The sequence below is a fragment of the Oncorhynchus nerka genome, linkage group LG9b (assembly GCF_034236695.1).
Source record: "Oncorhynchus nerka isolate Pitt River linkage group LG9b, Oner_Uvic_2.0, whole genome shotgun sequence".
Classification (NCBI taxonomy): Eukaryota; Metazoa; Chordata; class Actinopteri; order Salmoniformes; family Salmonidae; genus Oncorhynchus; species Oncorhynchus nerka.
Window position 1 is genome coordinate 19,031,574 of NC_088424.1, and position 19,486 is coordinate 19,051,059.

The window sequence follows — 19,486 nt, forward strand, 5'->3', positions numbered from 1 at the left end:
ATTCCAAAATAAATGTTGGTGCTCATATATGGAGTTCCTGCTCCGGCCGCATTCCAATATGGAAGTCTGAGTCCATGTATGGAGTTCCTGCTCTAAGGCTGCATTCCAATAAAGAAGAAGAACCCCATATATGGAAGTTCCTGTTGTGGATTAGGTGTGTCGAATGAAGCTGAAAGTTCTCCCAAAACTGCATTGTAAACTACACTTGGTTCAAAAACTAATTGGGAATGTGACAGTGTAACAATATTATTGTTTGTAGTTGGCCCTCCTCACAATTCACACTGGCTTGGTGGTATAGTATGAAAGTCAACCTGAAGGGGGCAACCTAACAAAGCACACACACCCCTGAATCAGAGGATGCCATACAGACAGACACCTCCCCATGGTCTACTACTGCATGTAATACAGAACAACATGAAGCATCAACAGTAGGACAGAGGGTGTCAAAGCTCTGTGATAGATAGATCAGCATTGTTCTGCTCCTTTCCTTTTCCACTTCAAACTGACTGACTAGTCATGAGAAATTGGCTGATCCTGCATGTTCTGGCTGCATGCTGCTTTGGTATAACATCACTCTGTTCATCTGTCTCTTTCTGTGCACTTGTTAATTTGATTTATATACATTATTAATATATGTTGAAGATATATTTATCTTTTTTTTCAGGGTGCAGAGCAGAAGAGAATGTAAGACAGTCAACAGAAGATGTAATGGTCGTAGAAGGACAACCAACAACACTCACTTGTCAATTTGATACAGCTGATCTGTCACCAAATCTCTTCTGGTACAAACAACAAACAAATAGCAACCCCATATTTATGCTGAGAAGGGATGTGTTTTCACCTGGGGAAACTACTACTGAGTTCAAGGACAGATTTGATGCCCGTCTGAATTTCACAGCAAAGTCAGTCCCCTTGACGATCCAGAGGGTGCAGCTGTCTGACTCTGCTGAGTACTACTGTGCTCTGAAGCCTACTGTGACAACAGGATATACAGCCCCCTTACAAAAACTACAGGTTTTACATGTGTCCATTGAAACATACAGTACCCCTGAAAAGTTGGGACAAAAGCACAAAATGTATTTTAATATACTTTATGTACAGTAGTAGACCTGAATTAGATACTCTGTAGGCTATATGAGTGTTTGTAGATTAATTAAAATATAATATCTGTAGGTTTTAACAACAATAAAATGTATGTTTATTATCCTCACTACAAGGAACATTTATTTAATTGACAATTGCTTTACACTACTTTTCATTTCATTTGAGCTACCTGTAAGCTTTTCATTTTGACTAATGTACTACAAAGAGAGCTAATAACTAATATTGACGAGGTAATATTTACCCATACATTTCCATAGAGTCTTTCCACTCTTTGAAAAGGCTCCTCCTTCATGTCTGTCAGTTGATGGTGATATACAGGCTGAGATGGACATGGAAGAGAGAGAGAGGATCTCTACCTCTTACTTTAACTCCCAGTCACTCTCAGTGTGTTCTGTATAACCATGGTACTCTGTCTGATCATCTGGCTGGTTCTTGCTGTATTCTGCTTTGGTATGATGGAACCTTTTCTCTCATTGGTTCTATGTAATTGTTAATTAAAAAATGTATAATCACTGACTTTATGTTTTGTTTTTTATCTTCCAGAGTGTATAGGTGACAATGTCAAACAGCAACCAGGAAGTGTGATTGCTACAGAAGGAGGATTGGTAACACTGAGTTGTCAATACAACACCAGTGGTGCTACTAATTTTGCCTATCTCTATTGGTACAAACAAGAAGCAAATGACTTCCCTAAACAAATGCTGAGCCGTTTTTCTACTGGATCTGGAGACAACGCTGCAGGGTTCAAGGAGAGATTCAATGCAAGTCTAAATGCCAAGACACAATCAGTCCCCTTGACGATCCAGAGGTTGCAGCTGTCTGACTCTGCTGTGTACTACTGTGCTCTGAGGCCCACTGTGACAACAGGATATACAGCCCCCTTACAAAAACACTGTGTGTACAGTACTTTGTGTTGTGTGCCATTTTTTAAGGGAACATGTTACATGATTGAGGCAGAGGAAAGGAAATGCCTTTTATAGGTGACAATGAGAAACCAGGGGAGTCATTTTGTCATAACTCTACTTGTGTTCACTCTTTTTACTGTGTCAAATAACACTTACCAGCATGTCACTGGGATACATTTAAGTATATGCACTAGTGGGTGAGATTGATGCTATTCTTCATATCCAATAACATAGCCAATATAATTACTGGAAACTTGAGAAATATTACTGTGAAGGATATTTTGCCCATTTTTAATACACGGAATAATGATTTTAATTGTATGATAATTTTCTGATAATAATTCCTGTTTTCATAAATGTTTTCAATGTGGCAGTCATGGTAATGACATTACTCCAACATCAGATAAGGCGTTTGGGTTGGAGGGTGATGTCATGAATCTGTCCTGTAACTACTCCTCTGCTAGTACTCTCCAGTGGTATCAACAGTACCCTGGATCATCTCCCATCTTCCTCCTCCTCACTGGAGTGTCCTCAAACCCCTCTGTAGTGAAAGATAAACCTGAAGATCCTCGACTGTCTGTTAAACTGAACGATGAGAGAACGTGCATAGATCTCTAGATCTCCTCTGCTGAAGTGTTGGACTCTACTCTGTACTACTGTGCCCTGGAGCCCACAATGAAATGAAACCCTGTACAAAAATTTACAAAAATGTGAACTAAAAACACTAACATCCCCTAAGAGAAACATGTCAATTATTTGGTTACCTTCAATAGACAAAAAAAATATACATGTAGGTTGGAAATGAACAGTGTATTATTTGTTGAAACAAATGAACAAATGAAAAAGTGACAGAAACTCATTTGGTTATCCGAATATGTTGCAGGTTTAAACTGTAAATATAGCTATAAAGATGAAAACAAAAATTCCTGTCTATTAATTCCTGTCTACATATCTTACAGATATGCCCTTCAAGCAATGTTTCCCACTATGACATCACAGTAGACAGGTCAGGTCCTTCTGCCAACTCTGTGCCCTAAAATCAAGAAAATAAATGGAGATAAATAACACAGTTTTGTCCAATATCCAATGAAAACGGTGAGACTAAGGTAATCATATTTCAGTGCAGCCCTGCATTTTGAGGATGTAACAGTGGAATCAAGCAGCAACAAGAAGTCTGCTGTTTCTTCAGCTCATCTGACAACTCTCTGTATTTGGGGTGGGGCTTCAACGGTTTGAGAAGAGATGGTATATTCAAAACTAGACAGAGGAGGATGTTAGTTTAGTATACACAAATCTTGATGTGCTGTGTGTTATCATTTTATCTTCCAGTTTCAGCCACAATGTCAATCCCCACATTTATTTTGCTTTTAGTAGTTGCATGTAAGTAATCTACAATCTGTCAATTTCTATTGGTGTTATGTTGAATCTAAACTAAGTGTTGATGTGTTGAAAATAGATATATAACAGAGTAATAATAGAAGCATAACATGTTTTGCATCTCTTGCAGGTGACAGTAATGGTCAGACCATTGAACCAATCAGAGAGGAGGTGTGTGCTCCAGCAGGTAGAAATATTACACTTTCATGCACCTACACATCTGCAGTCTCTCTTCAATGGTATCTCCAGGACCCTGGATCAGCTCCTCAGTATATCCTGCTTATCCTGCATGGTGTTGGGTCTACATCACGGGCTCCAGGTCTGGATCCTCGACTGTCAGTCAAACTAAATAATGAGAAGAACCGTGTGGATCTAGAGATCTCCTCTGCTAAAGAGGAAGACTCTGCTATGTACTACTGTGCACTGATGCCCACAGTGAAAGGAAACCTACAAGCGCTGTACCAAAACCTAACCTGACACATTCTATACGTACTAGACATGACCTACAGGAGATGGTGCATCTCAAGGTTTTTCTTTTTGACAGGAAACCTGGTGGGTGTGTTTAAAAACCTATGTAAAGAGGAGGAGCAACATTGTAAATGCCTACTTATTATTTCAGAGTCATAGCAGTGTTTTGGCTTTGCTGTTTTCTAAAATATACATTAATGTCTGATATGTAACATAGGACAGGGTAGGAGATATTAATAATAATCTGTGTAAAAGATAATGTTTTGGGATTTTCACCCTCCAGACATTATTTCCTAAAGGACTTAATGATGAAATGCCTATGTATGTTATGCTGTGAATTTGAACATGAAATATGTGTCTCTTGTAGATTATTCTGACGTTTATCGTATGATGTACCCTATGACTAATGAAAACTTGCTATGTCCTCATTGAGAGTTTACAGACGTGTTTAATACGCCTTATTTATACACTTTTGTAATAATTATGAAATGCATATTGTTATATTTGGTAGCACTTATTTATTTTTCCTTTGCCTCCAACCCCCTTCGATGTGTAGAACGGATGTGGGTGGGGCCAGGTCCACATAATGGTGCAACTTTCAAAAAATCCCCAAAGCTCTGACGAAGGCCGTGTGGCCGATACGTAAGCTTATTAAAGATCGGTGATACTATCAAGAGCAGTGTGCTGTTTCCTTTTTCCTTCATCTTGTTCAATTGTTGCCATGCACCTGCAAATTAGATTGCTCAGATGTGCGAGTGCCTTTTGAATTTTGATCTGTAACATAGACCATGATGCTGCTCTGTTATATTCTACTGATTTCATCCCTTGTAGGTTATACTTTAGAGGATGATATTACTCCAACCAGTCCTGGGGAGTATTATTTAGAGGGAAGCAGAGTTAAGATCTCCTGTAACTATACAGTAATAGCAGATATTCTGCTGTGTTATAGACATTATTTTGGATCAGGTCTCCAATTCGTTTACCTCGTAACAACTATCAATAATCCATATGAACTGAGAGTTGATCCACAAGACATTCTACTGTCTGTTATACTGAACAAGGAGAGAACCTCTGTGTATCTGGAGATCTCCTCTGCTGAAGTGGCAGACTCTGCTTTGTAGTACTGTGTACTGAAGCCCACAGTGACAGGAAACCCAGACCCACTTTACAAAAACCTGACAGCTCATGATGAACTCCGCGTATGCATCTTTTAGAGCATGGGGGGCATCCTACTGTAGGTTCATGAAAATAAATTATTCATGTGATCTCAGCATGATTCCTTGAGCCGTATTGAATCAGGTCGCCGGCCACGAACGGCCCCCGGGCCGTCTATTGCCCAGGCCTGACGTAGATCATAGCCAGTTGATGCTGTGCTTTTCATCTGCGCTGGTGCTTATTCTACACATCCTGTCATCTACAATGTTGTTCTGTTCACTATTACTCTTCTTTGACTTGATAGGTAAGTAATGATATTTTAGTTTAAAGTGAGTGTTATTATGTTAACTTCTTAAAGATACATAATGAATCGACCCACCCTCGCCTGTCTGTTAAACTGAATGAAGATAAGACCCATGTGGATCTGGACCTCTGCTGAAGTGACAGACTCTGTACTGAAGCCCACAGTGACAGGAAACCCATAAACACAGTGCAAAAACCTGACAACATATACTGTAAAAAGAAAGCCATAACAGAAAATATTTCATGTTGGTGTCAAGAGGAGGGGCTGTATAATCAAAGATCCACATGTAGCTTATGGGATGTTATTGTTCAGGAAGTAGCTAGTTAATCAGGTCTCTCAGTGCTGTCTATCGGTTTCTCAAAGGTCTACAAGATGTTTTCCTCATTTGTTCTCTTTTCAGCTTTTTTAGGTGAGTTATTATATGAATTGAAATCTTTTAATTTAATCTTTCAGTGAACGAACAGCACAAAAACATGGTAATTCCACAGTCATAATTTTTTAAATGTCAGTTATAACTGCACAGTTGTACAGTTACAGAAGTTATTTGACCAAATATTTTTGAGGAAAACAGTTTTGGGGATTCAATAAACCCTTAGACTCCAGAAGAGCTTGTTCAGGAGGGAAGGAATGTCCATCTCTCCTGAAAATATGATTGCATTGTCTACAATCTACAGTGGTACCACCAATATCCCAGATCCCAACCAGATTTCCTCTTGTACATCACACCAAAGTGGTCTCGTCTGACAGTTTCCATTGACAAAGTGGACAAACGTGTGCATCTCTTCTGCTGATGTGACAGACTCTGCTCTGTACTACTGTGCCATGAAAACCACAGTGACAGGAAACAATGACACTGTACAAATACCTGTCAAGAACCATGGGAGGAAACAGACATCCTGTATGACATACTTAAGTATGGTGGAAGGTGGCCGAGCTGCAGCGGTGTTTGTCAGACCATGAGACGTCCTGAAAATCGATCTTCTCACAAATATGTCTGTAGCGTCAGAACGGTTTGGCCCCAAAAAAATGTATATGACCACTCTACGGAAAGATGAGACTCTCTGTTGATGTGCCAACTTCTGTTTGTGGCGTACCACTAATGTGACCCCACATTTAAGGGGTTAAATAAGTGTAGGAAAAAAACGAATATATATCTTTTCTGAGCTTTCTTATATTTCATAGCAAAACCATTGTCTAACACTTGTATGTGTCATGAATTTTTATAGTTAATATTTCTGTTTTTGAATTTGGCGCTCTGCAATTTAACTGGATGTTGGCCAGGTGGGACGCTAGTGTCCCACACCCCCTAGTGAGGTTAAAGGACTGACACTTCATTTTTTGCCATTTATGAATGTGTTATTATATCCTTGTCTATGGGATTTTGGTATTATAGGGCAAATTCTATATTTTATCAAATCATCTTGTTATATACTTTATACCTAAAGGTGTTATAAAATTCCAAATCAAATAGCTGAATGATCCATTCAGTATGTCCTGAGAAGAGATAGTTATGAAGAAGGGAGCAATATTGATGAGCTTAAGAAGAGTTTTGATTCCAGGCTGAATTTCACTTCTAGCTCTGTCCCCTTGACAATCCAGAGGTCGCAGTTGTCTGACTCTGCTGTGTACAACTCTGCTCTGAGGCCCACTGTGACAACAGGATGTACAGCCCCCCTACAGAAACGAGTGTATCCTTGGCACCAGTGTAGAAGAAAATGCAAGACTTACATCTGTGGTAGGTGTGATGTTAGCAGGGCTGTACACCTCACACAGTGACACACAGAAGGATATTTCAGAGGAGAGTGAATGCATGCAAACATCAGTCTGAAGATGGAGGAATCAATCAGTGTATTGATCATTCTGATTATGACTACAGGTAAACAATACCTAAACATTTGAACTCCTTGCATCCTTATAATCAGATTATTACATTACGGTATTGTTAGTAAAACATGTTTTGTTGGAGTAAAGTAATTTAAATGTGAATAACTTAGTTGATTTCTAAAAAGTCTTCAAAATAAGCATGTGTTTCAATCACTTTAATTATTTTATTGCTTCTGCAGGAATGGTATATGGAGATAGTGTGACTCCTGACAAGAAGGAGTACACCCCCACTGAGGGATCATCAGTATCTCTGAGATGTACATATGAAACAAGCAGTGAATATGTTTCCCTTTACTGGTACCAACATTATTGTAACCAGGCTCCTCAGTTTCTACTGTATAAAGGTGCCAGATCATGGAGCTCTGATGAACACATCCCTGATAAGAGATATACATCCACAACATCCCGGACATCAACTGAACTGGTCATAACAAGCCTAACCCTGGCAGACACAGCTCTCTACTACTGTGCTCTCAAGCAATATACACAGTGATACAAAGTGTATAATACACCATACAAAAACCTGCAGACCAAAATGGTTTGTTGAAGTGGAACCACATTTGATGTCATGATGGCAGAAGTTAAGATCAGAGAACTGTGGTCACACCTGTGCTGTGTGAAATCACCAGGTGATCTAGTAGGTGTGTACTCACTTAGTGGTGTACTCACTTGTTGCCAGCGGTTTAGACATCAATGGCTGTGTGTTGAGTTATTTTGAGAGGACAGAAAATTTACGCTGTTATACAAGTTGTACACTCACTACTTTACATTGAGGCAAAGTGTCATTTCTTCAGTGTTGTCACATGAAAAGATATACTCAAATATTTACAAAAATGTGAGGGGTGAACACACTTTTGTGATATACTGTACATAAGTAACATACCAACTGTTTTTTCAATTTTCACCTAAAATGGCACACCCAAATCTAACTGCATGTAGCTCAGGAACTGAAGGAAGGATATGCATATTAGTGATACCATTTGAAAGGAAACACTTCGAAATAGTGGAAATGCGAAATGAATATAGGACAACATAACAAATTAGATCTGGTAAAAGCTAATACAAACAGAAAAACTTAATTTTTTGTTCCATCACCTTTGAAATTAAAGAGAAAGAAACTCAGCAAAAAAAGAAATGTCCACTCACTGTCAGCTGAGTTTATTTTCAGCAAAATTAACATGTGTAAATATTTGTATGAACATAACAAGATTCATTAACTGAGACATAAACTAAACAAGTTCCACAGACATGTGACTAACAAAAATGTAATATTGTGTCCCTGAACAAGGGGGTGGGTGGTCAAAATCAAAAGTAAGAGTCAGTATCTGGTGTGGCCACCAGCTGCGAAAAGTACTGCAGTGCATCTCCTCCACATGGACTGCACCAGATTTGCCAGTTCTTGCTGTGAGATGTTACCCCACTCTTCCACCAATGCACCTGCAAGTTCCCGGTAATTTCTGGGGGGAATGGCCGTAGCCCTCACCCTACGATCCAACAGGTCCCAGACGTGCTCAATGGGATTGATATCTGGGCTCTTCGCTGGCCATTGCAGAACACTGACATTCCTGTCTTGCAGGAAATCACGCACAGAACGAGCAGTATGGGGGAGGATGGATGTCTTCCCTGTAAAGCACGGCGTTGAGATTGTTAGCAATGACAATTAGCTCAGTCCGATGATGCTGTGACACACCACCCCAGACCATGAACGACCCTCCACCTCCAAATCGATCCCGCTCCAGAGTACAGGCCTCAGTGTAACGTTCATTCCTTCGACGATAAATTTGAATCTGACCGAAACCCCTGGTGAGACAATATCGCAACTCGTCAGTGAAGATAACATTTTGCCAGTCCTCTCTGGTCCAGCGATGTTGGGTTTGGCCCATAGGCAACGTTGTTGTCGGTGAGGTCTGGCCTTACAATAGGCCTACAAGCCCTCAGTCCAGCCTCTCTCAGCCTATTGCAGATAGTCTGAGCACTGATGCAGGGATTGTGCGTTCCTGGTTCCTGGTGTAACTCGGGCAGTTGATGTTGCCACCCTGTACCTGTACCGCGGTGTGATGTTCGGATGTACCGATCAAGTGCAGGTGTTGTTACACGTGGTCTGCCACTGTGAGGACGATCAGCTGTCCATCCTGTCTCCCTGTAGCGCTGACTTAGGCATCTCACAGTTACGGAACATGTATTGCCCTGGCCACATCTGCAGTCCTCATGCCTCCTTGCAGCATGCCTACGGCACGTTTACGCAGATGGGCAGGGACCCTGGGCATCTTTCTTTTGAAGATGCCATGAACCATGAAGCATGGAGGTGGAAACATCATTCTTTGGGGATGTTTTTCTGCAAAGGGGACAGGACGACTGCACCATATTAAGGGGATGATGGATGGGGCCATGTATCACGAGATCTTGGCCAACAACCCCATTCCCTCAGTAAGAGCATTGAAGATTGGTCGTGGCTGGGTCTTCCAGCATGACAACGACCCGAAACACACAGCCAGGGCAACTAAGGAGTGGCTCTGTAAGAAGCATCTCAAGGTTCTGGAGTGGCCTAGCCACTCTCCAGACCTGAACCCAATAGAAAATCTTTGGAGGGAGCTGAAAGTCCATATTGCCCAGCGACAGCCCCGAAACCTGAAGGATCTGGAGAAGGTCTGTATGGAGTAGTGGGCCAAAATCCTTGCTGCAGTGTGTGCAAACCTGGTCAAGAACTACAGGAAACGTATGATCTCTGTAATTGCAAACAAAGGTTTCTGTACCAAATATTAGGTTCTGCTTTTCTGATGTATCAAATACTTATGTCATGCAAAAAAAATGCTAATTAATTACTTAAAAATCATACAATGTGATTTCTGGATTTTTGTTTTAGATTCTGTCTCTTACAGTTGAAGTGTACCTATGATAGAAATTATAGACCTCTACATGCTTTGTAAGTGGGAAAACCTGCAAAATCGGCAGTGTATCAAATACTTGTTCTCCCAACTGTATATATTTCCTGAGCTTTCTTATTTCTCATAGATACAGGACAGACACTTCATTTTTTTGCCATTGATGAATGTATTATTCGTTGTGTTTGGTAGTAAAGTACAAATTCTATATTTTATCAAGTCATCTTGTATTTGTTTTATACCTATATTCCAAAGTCGATCCACTGTATGACCCACCCAACCTTTTAGACTAGAAATTCAAATGAAGACCCAGCTATTGTTATTTACTGCTGCTCTTTAAATACTTGTTTTTCTTATCTAACACTTATCTCTTACTTTTTGGGGGGTATTTTCTTAAAACTGCATTGTTGCATTGTTGGTTACCTTCTTGACGCACCCATCCCGTTAGCAGGATCATTTTGGTATCGCATATCACATATCACTCAATATCACATATCACAGTACAGTGGTTCCTCCTTTAAAAGTTATGTCATACAGCGGCACACCTTGCCTTATGCCGCAGCATTCTGTGGCATGTCATTTAATTCCATTTTTTTATGTTACTGCAAGTTATTGCTAGTTTGGCCACCAGAGGGCATCTTTGAGAAGTATTTGATCGTATTCCGTCCGTATTGGCATTACCAGAGAATTTTAAATCATTTTTTGTAATCACTTAGTATATGAGATTGATTTTAAGAAACTTGTCTTAATTCATTTGATTTAAGATCTTCGGATGTTTTCACTCACGAGACTCGCAGTTACACAACAAATGTTCCTTTTGTTCCATAAAGATTATTTTTATACCCAAAATACCTCCGAAATCCACAGGAAAGAGCGGTCACGACAACGCAGACAAAAGTTCCAAATAATATCCATAATGTCCACAGAAACATGTCAAACATTTTTTATAATCAACCCTCGGGTTATTTTAAAAATATCTATTCGACAATATATCAACCGGGTATGTAGGTTTTTCAAAAGGACCGGGAGGAACAATGGCCGCTTTACTCTGTAGCGCAAAACTCACTCTGAGAGCCCCCACCCATCCACTTACGCAATGTGATCTTTCACTCTCATTTAAAAAAAATAAAAGCCTGAAACTATGTCTAAAGACTGTTGACACCTTAGGGAAGCCATAGAAAAAGGAATCTGGTTGATATCCCTTGAAATGGAGGAAAGGCATAGGAACAGAGAGGTTTTGGAAACTTTAGAGTGTTTTCTATCCTAATCTAACAATTATATGCATATTCTACTTTCTGGGGCTGAGAAATAGGCAGTTTCAAATGGGTACGTTTTTTAGCCAAAAACGAAAATACTGCCCCCTACACTCAAAAGGTTAACTACACATGGTTGATGATATTACTCGTTTATTTAGCCTGCGTTGCATATAATCTGACTGTCACGTTCTGACCATAGTTCTTTTGTGTTTTTCCTTTTTTTAGTGTTGGTCTGGACGTGTTCTGGGTGGGCATTCTATGTTGTGTGTCTAATTTGTCCGTTTCTATTCATGGCCTGATATGGTTCTCAATCAGAGGCAGGTGTTAGTCATTGTCTCTGATTGGGAACCATATTTAGGTAGCTTGTTTTGTGTTGGGATTTGTCGGTGGTTGTTTCCGTGTCTGTGTTTGTTCACCACACGGTACTGTTTTCGGTTTCGGTTATTCACGTTACGTTTATTGTTTTTGTATTTTATTGTTCAGTTTGTCTTTAAAATAAGCATCATGAACACTTACCACGCCACATCTTGGTCCAATCCATTCTACACCTCCTCTTCAGACGAAGAGGAGAAAAACCATTACAGTAAGCATTCATTCAAACAGCACTTCCATGCGTTTTGCCAGCAGCTCTTCGTTGTGCGTCAAGCATTACACTGTTTATGACTTCAAGTCTATCAACTCCCGAGATGAGGCTGGTGTAACAGATGTGAAATGGCAATCTAGTTAGCGGGGTGCGTGCTAATAGCGTTTCAAACGTCACTCGCTCTGAGACTTGGAGTGGTTGTTCCCCTTGCTCTGCATGGGTAACGCTGCTTCGAGGATGGCTGTTACTGTTGTGTTCCTGGTTCAAGCTCAGGGAGGAGTGAGGAGAGGGATGAAAGCTATACTGCTACACTGGCAATACTAAAGTGCCTATAAGAACATCCAATAGTCAAAGGTTAACTAGTGATTATGATTGATTGATTGTTTTTTATAAGATAAATGTAATGCTAGCTAGCAACTTACCTTGGCTTACTGCATTCGCGTAATAATCCTTGTGGAGTGCAACGAGAGGTGGTGGTTAGAGCGTTGGACTAGTTAACTGTAAGGTTGCAAGATTGGATCCCCGAGCTGACAAGGTGAAAATCTCTCGTTCTGCCCCTGAACGAAGCAGTTAACCCACCGTTCCTAGGCCATCATTGAAAGTAAGAATGTGTTCTTAACTGACTTGCCTAGTTAAATAAAGATTTAAAAAAGGTGTAAAAAAATTATAATAATAATAAATCGGCCAAATCGGTGTCCAAAAATACCGATTTCCAATTGTTATGAAAACTTTAAATCTGCCCTAATTAATCTCTTGACCTCTAGTATGCATTGTAGACTACACAGTAGCCTAATAAACAAATAAAAACATTTTGTTAATAAAATAATGATAAAAATACTCTTTCAAAATGCAGATGTTGTTTTAGTTAAGGATCGTAATGAATTATTATGGGAATAATTATCACTGATTTACAGAAATATTAGAACAAAGTTGTCTGATGAAGGCAACCAATTTAGAATCATTCAATCCTGTAGCCTACTCCCGACCATCATGTTGTACATCGCCATATTTTCCATTCCATCCTAATGGAAACCCTTAGGGTTTCGTTTTTTGTTTTTCTCTGAATAGAAACCCCATAATATATAAAAAGTAAACTATTAATTTGATTGCTTTTCTAATTTTCGTGACCAAGCTTCCTGATGCTCAGTGTACTGTTATGCTATGCTATCGATAAATGTACACAAATGCTTGGATTGCTTTCGCTGTAAAGCATAAGAGACGACAGGTGGATTAACAAAATGCTAAACTGTGTTTTGCAATATTGCACTTGTGATATCATGAATATGAATATTTTTTTGTAATATTATTTGACTGTTGCGCTATGCTATTCAGCGGTTGCTGACGAAAATTATCCCACTAACGGGATGGTAGCGCCAAGAAGTTAAGCATCGAATACATTACAAATTTCGGGATTTTCACAACAGTAGCCGGGCTATAGAAACAGGAAGTGAGAAATCCTGCCAATAAAAATAATTTGCATGTTGGACTACATATATTATTGTAACCACAATGTCACAAATAATTTGTATCTACCTTTACAATTACTTTTAGAGTTTGGGAATTAAAATGTGTGCTTTCTTTTTAGTTACATTATTTTAGTTTGAACGTTTTTAGCTAGCACCCTTATGTAGACCTAGACACACCACATCCGATCCACACATCAAAAGGAGTTGGAGGCGAAGGAAAAACAAATAAGTGCTACCAAATATAACAATATGCATTTCATAAATATTAAAATAAAGTGTGTACATAAAACATATTAACTTCTTACAGCTGGGGGGCGCTATTTTCATGTTCGGATGAAATGCGTGCCCAGAGTAAACTGCCTGCTAATCAGGCCCAGAAGCTAAGATATGCATAGTATAGTAGTAGATTTGGATGGACAACACTCTGACGTTTCTAAAACTGTTTGAATGATGTCTGTGAGTATAACAAAACTCATATGGTGGGTAAAAACATGAGAAGAAATCCAAACAGGAAGTGGGAAATTTGAGGTTTGTAGATTTTCAAGTATATTTATTTATTTTTCTTTATTTAACTAGGCAAGTCAGTTAAAAACAAATTCTTATTTTCAATGACAGCCTAGGAACAGTGGGTTAAATGCCTGTTCAGAGGCAGAACGACAGATTTGTACCATGTCAGCTCGGGGATTTGAACATGCAACCTTCCGGTTACTAGTCCCAACGCTCTAACTAGGCTACCCTGCTGCCCCTATATTCCTAGCCAAGATAAGGTATAATTTGGGTCCGATTGCACTTCCTAATCCTTCCACTAGATGTCAACAGTCTTTAGAACCTTGTTCCAGTCTTCTACGGCGAAGGCGGAGCTGCGTTCCCGTCCGGTTGGAATATTATTGAAGATTTATGATAAAAATATCCTAAAGATTGATTCTACACATCGTTTGACATGTTTCTACGAACTGTACTGGAACTGTTTTGACTTTTCGTCTGGACTAAGTGCCTGCACCTTGTGAATTTAGATTTGTGAACTAAGCGCGTGAACAAAATGGAGGTATTTGGACATAAATTATGGACTTTATCGAACAAAACAAACATTTATTGTGGAACTAGGATTCCCGGGAGTGCATTCCGATGAAGATCATCAAAGGTAAGTGAATAGGTGAATATTTATAATGCTATTTCTGACTTCTGTTGACTACAAAACATGGCGGGTATTTGTATGGCTTGTTTTGGTGGCTGAGCGCTGTACATACATTTTGGTTAGGTCAGGGTGTGACTAGGGTGGGTACTCTAGTTTTTTGTATGTCTAGCGTTTTGTAGGTCTAGGGGTTTATGTATTTCTATATTGGCCTGATATGGTTCCCAATCAGAGACAGCTGTTTATCGTTGTCTCTGATTGGGGATCATATTTAGGCAGCCCCGTTTCCCACTTTCTGGTGTGGGATCTTGTCTATGTGTAGTTGCCTGTTCAGCCCTAGTTTGTATAGCTTCATGTTTCATTTGTTATTTTTGGGGTTTTTTCGGTGTTCATTCTGTTAATAAAAAGAATGAACGCATACCACGCTGCACCTTGGTCCGATCATTATAACGAATGTGACGCACAGCAGTTGCATTAACTTCTTATGGCTGGGGGGCAGTATTGAGTAGCTTGGAGGAATAAGTTGCTCCTCAGTCTCAGTTGCTAATGCATATTATTACACTAATGGTTCTAAAACTGTTTGAATGATGTCTGTGAGTATAACATAACTCATATGGCAATCAAAATCCTGATGAGAAATCAAAACAGGAAGTGAGAAATCTGAGCTTTGTATGTATTCACCAGAGTCCCCAATGAAATCCCCTTGATGCTTATTCCCCATGGTAACCACTTGCATTCCATTGCTCATGAAGACAAGAAGGAATACTCCGGTTGGAGCTTTATTGACGCTAATGATTGATTCTGTTCTTAGTTTGAAATGTTTCTTCGACCTGTAACTTTTTGAAGTTTTTGTCCGATGTAACGCTGACCAGAATGAGCGTTTGGATATGTATACCAATGCGCTAACAATATAAGGTATTTGCACATAAATAACGGACATTATCGAACAAAACAAACATTTATTGTGGACCTGGGATTCCTGGAGTGCTTTCTGATGTAGATCATCAAAGGTTAGGGAATATTTATCATGTAATTTCTTGTTTATGTTGACGTCAATATGGCAGCTAATTTTGACAAATTTTTCTGAGCGCCGTCTCAGATAATTGCAAATAATGAAATCAGACACAGCAGTTGCATTAAGGAGAGGTATATCTATAATTCCATGTGTATAACTTGTATTATCATCTACATTTATGATGAGTATTTCTGTTGAATGATGTGGCTATGTAAAATCACTGGATGTTTTTGGAACTTGTGAATGTAACTCGCCAATGTAAACTCATATTTTGATAAATACGAACCTTATCAAACAAAACATACATGTATTGTGTAACATGAAGTCAATCTAGTGCCATCTGATGACGATCATCAAAGGTTAGTGATTCATTTAATCTCTAATTCTGCTTTTGTGACTCTTTGGCTGGGGAAAATGGCTGTGTTTTTCTGTGACTAGCCACTGACCTAACTTAATTGCATGGTATGCTTTCGTCATAAACCTTTTTGAATTCGGACACTGTGGTGGGATTAACAACAAGTTTATCTTTAAAATGGTGTATAATACTTGTATGTTTGAGGAATTTTAATTATGAGATTTCTGTTTAAATTTGGCGCCCTGCACTTTCACTGGCTGTTGTCAAATCGATCCCATTAACGGGATTTCAGCCATAATAAGTTTAAACACGTCTGTAAATCCTCATCAGATGACACTCATATGACATCATGTTACACAATACATTTAGGTTTTGTTCGATAATATGCATATTTACAGTGGGGCAAAACAGTATTTAGTCAGCCACCAATTGTGCAAGTTCTCCCACTTAAAAAGATGAGAGAGGCCTGTCATTTTCATCATAGGTACACTTCAACTATGACAGACAACATTTGAAAATAAATCCAGAAAATCACATTGTAGGATTTTTAAGGAATTTATTTGCAAATTATGGTGGAAAATAAGTATTTGGTCAATAACAAAAGTTTATCTCAATACTTTGTTATATACCCTTTGTTGGCAATGACAGAGGTCAAACGTTTTCTGTAAGTCTTCACAAGGCTTTCACACACTGTTGCTGGTATTTTGGCCCATTCCTCCATGCAGATCTCCTCGAAAGCAGTGATGTTTTCTATGGGGTTGGTCAAGGCGAACTCGGACCAAAACTTCAAAAAGTTATATTCCAGGTCGAATAAACTGGTCAAACTAAGTAGAGAATCAATCTTCAGGATGTTATTTTCATATATTTCCAATAAATTTCCAACCGGAGCATTCGTTTTTGTCTACAGATTAATGGGACACTGGCGATATAATGACTACTGCGCATAACCAGGAACTGGCATTCTGCCAGACCAGTGACTCATTCCCCTCCCATCCGGTCCCAAATCACACTAGAGGCTTCATTCCACGTTCTACTGACTGTTGACATCTAGTGGAAGGCGTAGGAAGTGCGAACAGATCCATATCTTATTTGGATGTGAATAGGCGATGGGATGAAAATCAACCAGCCGCAGAATTTCCACTTCCTGTTTGGAAGTTTGCCTGCCCTATGAGTTCTGTTTTCCTCAGGCATAATTCAAACAGTTTTAGAAACTTCAGAGTGTTTTCTATCCAATAGTAATAATAATATGCATATATTAGCATCTAGGACAGAGTAGGAGGCAGTTCACTATGGGCACGCAATTCATCCAAAGTGAAAATGCTGCCCCCTATTCATAAAAGGTTAAGAGCTTCATCCACACATTGTGGAGAATAGCCTCTAATTAGAAACCTGTTGTGCATCTCCGCTGCTTATTCCAGATAGTCCTGAAAATGATTTGTTGCAAGGTTGTGAGGAGGAGGGGGGGTTCACACCTAGCTCAAGTTGGGGAGGGGAGGGTGTATTCACACCTAGCTCAGCTATTAGCCAATTATTTAGAAAAGGTTGAAAAGTCTATTGTTCAGAAAATAGCCCATCCTGCTACGCTTGTGAAAAACTAGTAAATGTACTTTTTCCCCTTTCCAAATGTTAAAGATTCCAATGTATAAAGTGCTTTTAGCCACAATTGGCCCCAACCCCAATTAATACATTTGGGTACAGTCCATAGCGTGCTGGACTTCAGGCTAGAATGTTGAGGGTTCGAAAACCTGCTCCCTGCTTGCTATAATGAATGATTTTGATTCACCTGGTATTGGATATGGCATAAAAAAACTTGCTAAATAGCGATTTTTGTCAATTAACTTTGACAAAAAATATGCACAATCGTTTGTCTCTACATTAACTAACATATTCCTCTCAATTCTAACATTTTGCTTGATTCGTTATGACATTATAACTACATACATTTGCTTCACAGTAATGTTTTGTCAGCTATCCTTGCTGAAGAAAGTCACTAGGGACGGGGGGCCCGCGTCAAATTCATCATTGGAACCACTTGATATGATTGGTCAAATAAAGACCTTGGGACCCAAATGCATAATGAGTGCTCTAACTCCCCCTTGTGGTGGTCTGAAGCAATGAAGCCGTGATGCTGGGTACCTCTAAGTCCCGCGGTGCAAGCTCACAACTTTTAAAGGAGGAACCACTGTACACTGCATATCACATATCACATTTACACTGCATATCATCTGGTCATTTATTATGTTCTCAGTAATAGGTAAGTTATGGCTTTCAAAGTAGTGTCATGTTTTCTGTTTAGAAAACTACAACAATACATGTTTATTTCAATAAAAAAAATGACAATCTTAATTTCTTAAAAAATGCAGGCGACACCTATGAGCAGAATATCGAGCCAAACCAACATGGATCTGGAGATCTCCTCTGCTGAAGTGACAGACTCTGGTCTGTACTACTGTGCCCTGAGGCCCACAGCGACAGGAAACCCAGACACACTGTACAAAATTCTAAACTGAAAACACTGACATCCCCTAAGATAAACATTTTCATTTTTGGGTTTCCTTCAGTAGACAAAGAATATACATGTAGGCTGGAAATGTACAGTGAAATATTTTCAATAAACAATAATAAAATGTTGTAACAAATGAAAAAGTGACAAACTCATTCGGTATTCTGAATATGTTGCAGATGTATACTGTAGATTCTAGATATAAAGATGAAAACAAAAAGACCTGTGAATGAATGAATTGCCTCATGTTGAATAGATTAATTATCTTACAGATATGCCCTTCAAGCAATGTTTCCCACTATGACATCACAGTAGGCAGGTCAGGTCCTTCTGCCAACTCTGGTGCCCTAAAATCAAGAAAATAAATGGAAATAAATAACACAGTTTTATCTAATATCCAGTAGAGGGAGACTAAGGTAATCATATTTCAGTGCAGCCCTGCATTTTGAGGATGTGACAGAGGTATCAAGCAGCAACAAGAAGAGAGGAGGTATATGCTCCAGCAGGTAGAAATATTACACTTTCATGCACCTACACATCTGCAGTCTCTCTTCAATGGTATCTCCAGAACCCTGGATCAGCTCCTCGGTATATTCTGCTTATCCTGCATGGTGTTGGGTCTCCATCACGGGCTCCAGGTCTGGATCCTCGACTGTCAGTCAAACTGAATGATGAGAATAACCGTTCTGATCTGGACATCTCCTCTGCGAAAGAGGAAGATTCTGCTATGCACTACTGTGTCCTGACGCCCACAGTGAAAGGAAACCTACAATTGCAGTACAACAACCTAACCTGACACATTCTATACGTTCATAACTTAACTGACAGGAGATGGTGCATCTCAAGGTCTTTCTATTTGACAGGAAACCTGGTGGGTGTGTTAATTAAAGAACCTATGTAAAGAGGAGGAGCAACATTGCATATGCCTACTTATCATTTCAAAGTCATAGCAGTGTTTTGGCTTTGCTGTGTTCGAAATAACTGTCACACGGAATGACGCTGGAGGGACGAAGCAGGTACGGGGAGTGAACATTTAATAAACAACTGACAGACGAGACAGGAACAGCGTCAGAAACAGATACAGATGCAAAGACAAA

At 39.4% G+C, this 19,486-nt stretch overlaps 1 long non-coding RNA gene across 1 annotated transcript; it reads right to left on the reverse strand.

Moving 5' to 3' along the window:
- Nucleotides 1-18,105: 18,105 nt before the first annotated feature.
- On the reverse strand, nucleotides 18,106-19,224 carry LOC115114398 (uncharacterized). The gene is made up of 2 exons (XR_003861232.2): nucleotides 18,925-19,224; nucleotides 18,106-18,736 (listed from the first exon to the last, which is right to left on the reverse strand). It is a non-coding gene; the product is annotated as an uncharacterized LOC115114398 (long non-coding RNA).
- Nucleotides 19,225-19,486: the final 262 nt, after the last annotated feature.